Source organism: Chelonia mydas, chromosome 1, assembly GCF_015237465.2.
Source record: "Chelonia mydas isolate rCheMyd1 chromosome 1, rCheMyd1.pri.v2, whole genome shotgun sequence".
Classification (NCBI taxonomy): domain Eukaryota; kingdom Metazoa; phylum Chordata; order Testudines; family Cheloniidae; genus Chelonia; species Chelonia mydas.
The window spans coordinates 51986176-51992175 of NC_057849.1; the positions used below are offsets into that span (position 1 = coordinate 51986176).

General features: G+C 45.8%; 1 protein-coding gene across 50 annotated transcripts in view; it reads right to left on the reverse strand.

Moving 5' to 3' along the window:
• The window catches only part of SUPT20H (SPT20 homolog, SAGA complex component), a 63101-nt gene extending 60553 nt beyond the window's left edge, over window positions 1–2548 (reverse strand). For 49 of the 50 annotated variants that reach the window (XR_006286542.1, XR_005224332.2, XR_006286544.1 and 46 more), the window contains exon 1: window positions 2395–2547. The gene's annotated coding sequence lies outside the window, so the exon portion shown is untranslated. Of the gene's footprint in view, window positions 1–2394 lie in introns of all 50 variants that reach the window. The other variant, XM_037892615.2, reaches the window with a different exon arrangement.
• Window positions 2549–6000: the final 3452 nt, after the last annotated feature.

A 6000-nucleotide genomic window follows, 5' to 3' on the forward strand; every position in this document is an offset into this window, starting at 1 on the left:
GGAGTCTGGATTTGAAGTTTTTTTGCTTTAAGATAGCGACCCTCATGTCTGTGATTGCGTGACCAGAGAGATTGAAGTGTTCTCCGACTGGTTTATGAATGTTATAATTCTTGACATCTGATTTGTGTCCATTTATTCTTTTACGTAGAGACTGTCCAGTTTGACCAATGTACATGGCAGAGGGGCATTGCTGGCACATGATGGCATATATCACATTGGTGGATGTGCAGGTGAACGAGCCTCTGATAGTGACAGCCACACTATCAGAGGCTCGTTCACCTGCACATCCACCAATGTGATATATGCCATCATGTGCCAGCAATGCCCCTCTGCCATGTACATTGGTCAAACTGGACAGTCTCTACGTAAAAGAATAAATGGACACAAATCAGATGTCAAGAATTATAACATTCATAAACCAGTCGGAGAACACTTCAATCTCTCTGGTCACGCAATCACAGACATGAGGGTCGCTATCTTAAAGCAAAAAAACTTCAAATCCAGACTCCAGCGAGAAACTGCTGAATTGGAATTCATTTGCAAATTGGATACTATTAATTTGGGCTTGAATAGAGACTGGGAGTGGCTAAGTCATTATGCAAGGTAGCCTGTCTCCCCTTGTTTTTTTCCTGCAAACCCCCCCCCCCCCCCAAGACGTTCTGGTTAAACTTGGATTATTGCTGTGCACATTGTAAGATGAGCTGTTGCCAGCAGGAGAATGAGTTTGTGTGTGTGGTTTTTGGAGGGGGGGGTATTGGGGGGGGGGGTGAGAAAACCTGGATTAGTGCTGGAGGTGACCCACCTTGATTATCATGCGCATTATAAAGAGGGGTTTCAAAGGGGGATGGGCTGTTGCCAGCAGGAGAGTGAGTTTGTATGTGTGTGTGGGGGGGGGGGGGGGGGAAGGGTGAGAAAACCTGGATTTGTGCTGGAAATGGCTCTACTTGATGATCACTTTAGATAAGCTGTTGCCAGCGGGGGAGTGGGGTGGGAGGAAGTTTTGTTTCATGGTCTCTGTGTGTATATAATGTCTTCTGCAGTTTCCACGATATGCTATGCATCCGATGAAGTGAGCTGTAGCTCACGAAAGCTCATGCTCAAATAAACTGGTTAGTCTCTAAGGTGCCACAAGTACTCCTTTTCTTTTTAATGACATTAAGTGGTCAGAACATTTATTTTATGTATCAAAGAGCCAGTACTGATGGCTTTGATTTTATATATTATTTGAAGGACAGCAGCTCCACCAACTACACCTCCTTGCACCATTTTGAGATGTTAGTTCAGTAATGACTTAGGGTAAAGACTGCCAACTACTGAGGTGTTAACAATTTTACTCAGCACCTGGGTGGTCCTCAGACATTCTTCATTCAGCTATTAACCAAGTACTGCACTGTTTCACTTTTAAATTCAACTAGATAACGACATTTCAGTTTCTTTAATACAATTACTTAAATATCAAGATTTAAATCCTCATCATGCTCCATTCCCTTTCAGCCTCTCTCTCAATGAGGAGACTTGAAAGTCAAAGAGATCAGTTTTACTTTTGGTTCTTAATGTTACATTTCAAACACTGCAGGGGAGCAGTTTAACCATTTCCAGTGGGTTTTATTTTGAAATGTGGAAACGTTCCTACTGGTTTTAGGTTCTATAAAGCTTTTTAATACATATTTTAAATGACGAATTATGTTTAAATTGACAAGCAGGTCTTTCTCTGTTATTAGCTATATGCTAGCCAATCTCTTTCCTTAGAAACCTATTCAGCCTTTTTGTTTGGTTGGTTGGTTTTGGTCCCAATTCCAGGGACACACTGTGGTACTGGTAAGTGACGCTGCGTCTCCAACAAGGAGGCTACAGCTCTGGCCTTTCGTTACTGGTCAGGATGTGCTAAGCGCTTTCCAAGCCAGCGAAAGCACCATCCCCGGCCTACAGACCCCGCAACCCACAGCCAGGCAGAGGTGGGGAGGGCCGAGATCACGGCAGAGCGGCTCGGCCACACGCGGCGCTGGATCCGCCGGATTGCCGGCGGGCTGACAGGGGCGCTGGGAGGGGCAGGACGACGGGATCGCGGGCAGGGAGAGGGGTCCAGGCAGGTTTAACCCAGGCCTTGCCAGGGTCCCGTGGGGGAGGGGGAAGGGAGCGGCCACCACTGACAGCGCCGCCGTTGGCAGGAATCGGAGGGAGCCGCAGATCCCAGCCGGGAGAGCGATGAGAGCCGCCCCGACAGCACGGGGAGGGCCGGGGCGGACCCAGGCGACACAACAGCCGCGGAGAGGCCGGGGCGGGAGACCCCAGCGGACCGGCCCAGGAGGAAGACGCCGGCCGGAAAGGCACCGCGGAGGGTTATAATCGACCTCGCCCCCAGTGCTGGACACAAGCGCCCCCAGCCCCCTTTACCTGCCAGCCTCATGTCGGGTCCTGCCCCCCGCACAGCTGCTGCCGCCGCGGCCCTTTCATCCGCCCCCCCTCCGTTCCTCCTCACGTCCCGCGGCACCGCGGCTGCTCCCGCCCCAGAACTTCCGAGCGCGGCCCGGAAGGGGCGGGAAGAGTTACCCTAGAGACGGGACGAGGGTGGGGGCCGCTTCTGCCGGGTTGCCATGGTGAGCAAGCCGGGTGTGGAGCCCCCGCAGCGGCCGGGGGCGGGAATCCGCGGGCGGGGGTGATTCAGGGCTGAGGCAGTTCTGGCCCCGTCCCCGGTATCCCTACACGTGCATCCAGCCTGACCCCTGCAGCCTCCCAGCATCTCCCACCGTGGTTCCCACACGCCCCTGCCTTTCGCCATACCCAGCGCGCAGGCCCTGCCCTGCCACAGGCTTCCTGTGTGACCTTGGGCAAGTCGCCTATGTCCAGATCTTAAGAGCCTAAATACCTTGGACAATGACAGGTTTCAGAGTAGCAGCCGTGTTAGTCTGTATTCGCAAAAAGAAAAGGAGGACTTATGGCACCTTGGAGACTAACCAATTTATTTGAGCATAAGCTTTCATGAGCCACAGCTCACTTCATCGGATGCATCCGATGAAGTGAGCTGTGGCTCACGAAAGCTTATGCTCAAATAAATTGGTTAGTCTCCAAGGTGCCACTAGTACTCCTTTTCTTTTTGTAAATACCTTGGAGGATCTGGCCCTTAGTAACTCTCTGTATCTCACTTTGCCATCCTGGAGAACACTTAAAATGGGGAGAATAGTAACTTCCCTACCTCACCAGGACATTGTGAGGACAACTACATGAAAGGTTGTGATTATCACAGTAATGAGGACCATTTCAGTACTTGAAATAGGTACGGCTTGATGCCCAGGCTAGTGGAAATCCCTGGGGGGCACAGGTATTTCAGTGCTAGTGGGCAATTCCGTGACTGGTTGGTGTAGCAGCAAATCATTTGGAATAAATTACCACATCACTGACAATTTTTAAATCGAGACTAGATATTTTTCTGAAAGATGCGTGCTAGGAGTTATTTTGGCGACGTTCTCTGGCCTGTGTCATGCAGGAGGTCAGATGAGATGATCACAATGGTCTTCTGGCCTTTGAATCTATGAATTGTGAAGGGCACAGTGGTGACTCTGGTGCGGGGTGGCAATGGTTCTATGCATGGGGTGGGATGAATCTTGTTTCATTGTTAGAATTACAAATTTGATGTGAGGGCTGGTTTTCTATAAAAGTTTGATGGCTTTCTGCAGAGTTCTAGAAATTCTCCAGTACAAAACTTGCAAATATCTAGAGCCCTGCATGGATACAAAATTTGTATCCGCATCTGATCTGCAATCCGCAAAAACGATCCATGGATATAAAGCAGATATCTGCAGATTTGCAGGGCTTTAGATACAAAATTTGGATCAGTATGCATCTGCAAAATGTGGAGGCAGATATTTGCAGATATAAAGTGGATATCTGTGGATTTGCAGGGGTCTACAAATAGCCATCTCTAAACCAACAGGTGCAGCCAGTGGAGGTGGCAGTTCAAGGGCAGGCCCCATCATGATGCAACGTTCAGGCTAATACTCATTCCGAGTCACTCCTTAGATGCAGTGTGTGTGTTGGTAAGGGTGGCAGATATTCATTAACAGCAGGTGCTCCAAACAATGAGGATCTTTGTGGTGCTTGACATTATCCCTGCAGGAGTCAGAGGCAATGCGCTGATCTCAGATTGCATTACAAATCTACTGATGGCATAGGTGGAAAATGGTTTGTCTGTTTGCTTTACTTGAACATTTTGTTATGAATAAGAGTACAACAAAAAAGACAACAAACACAGGTACAGAGTAGTGTATGTCTATTCCTGCGCACATTTAAATATTCTATGAATTATAGAACACGTAAGATAGGAGCATCAAGATTAAGCTACAAACGTAAAACGGTATATTTAGAGATAAGTATCTACCAGGATTAGATGATAAAATAAGGAAGTAAGGAAAGAGTGAAAACAACTCCTTACTGCCTAAATATCAACGTATTAATCAAGCAATACAGATTTTGGGGTAGGAATTGGACCCCTTAAAGCACAAGAATTGTAAAACATGTTTAAACTGTGTTATTAACATTGCAACTTTGATTAATGGTAGCAATTCTGTAAGCATCTGGCCAAGAAGACCATATGTTATAATACTATGAACAGAGTTATTCACTGAATATGTTAATCTTTCCATCTCATTCATTGTCCATATGAGTTTTTTTCCATTGTCTAATAATGAAGGTTCTGTCAAGCAGCCAATATCTTGTGATAATGTATTTTTCCAAATGTAATAGCTGAGGGTCATATCTTGTGAGGTCCTGAGTTGCTCCCGCAAAGTGCTGGTGTTCCCCAATGCCTGCTGAAGTTAAAAGGGGTTGAAAACTCTATATTTAGTAGATCTTACAAATTAATAGTAAATTCATCAGGAATATATAAAAGTTGAAAATATCTAAAATGTTGCTTTATAACTCTTGAGTGGGAGTAGGTCTTTCCCAACTTGATTATGCTACGCAAAATCAAAACTTACTCCATTCCTAAGACTTTGTCTTATAAAGAAATAAAAAATAGAAGTGTAGGTTGGGGCGGGTAGCTCCAGCCTCAACTATGGAGTGACCATTCCTTCATAATATACAGCCAATAAAATAATGTGGTTGTACTTAGCACATAAATAGAACTTTACAAATGATAAATAATTACCATGACATGCTTATGAGATAGGTAAGTATTATTATCCCCATTTTATACATGGGGGAACAGAGAGGCTGATTCTTTATTGCACTAAGGATTCTTTATGTCACCAGTGGAAGTGGTTTCTTAGAATACCCCCCGCATAAGGGGGCTTCCTGCACCAGCATAGAGCCATTAAGGGCAGCCCTACCCTACCCCTCATCCCAGCCTCAGTATGAGGGAGTGTGTCAGTGTAGGGAAATGGGAGGGGAGAGGTGATGAAGGGGTGTAGCTAGAGCATCCTCTGCTACAGCTATTCTATGCTTCCCAGAGTTCATAGGGGCCTCTGAGATTGTTCTGAGGCTGAGAACCATGGAAGTCCTCTGAATAGCCCCAGAGAAAGTTCACAGCTTAAATCACTATAGTTACACTGGCGTAAAGGTGGAGTAACACAGTGGTGAATCCGGCCTGATATGTTCTTAATAGTTGAATAAAAGTTTTGTGTTAAAAGTACTTCTTGATGCTGGGCTTGGGAATCTGTTAGGCTTCCTAAAGCAGGCCACGGGAATTTTGGAATCACAGATTACATATTCTTCAGACATACTCTCTGTATATTTTACCCTTTTGCCCCACAGGAAAGACATTGTAACAATATGTAATCTTTTTGTCATGCACAGCTGGGACAAATGATGTACATAGTTTCATAGGTTATAAGGAGAGAAGGGACCGCTGTGATCATCTAGTCTGACCTCCTGTATAACATAGACAATAGAACTTTCTTGAATTAATTCCTGTTTGAAACTAGAGCTGATCTTTTAGAAAAACATCCTATCTTGATTTAAAAATTGCCGGTCATGGAGACAGCACCACAATTCTTGATAAGTTGT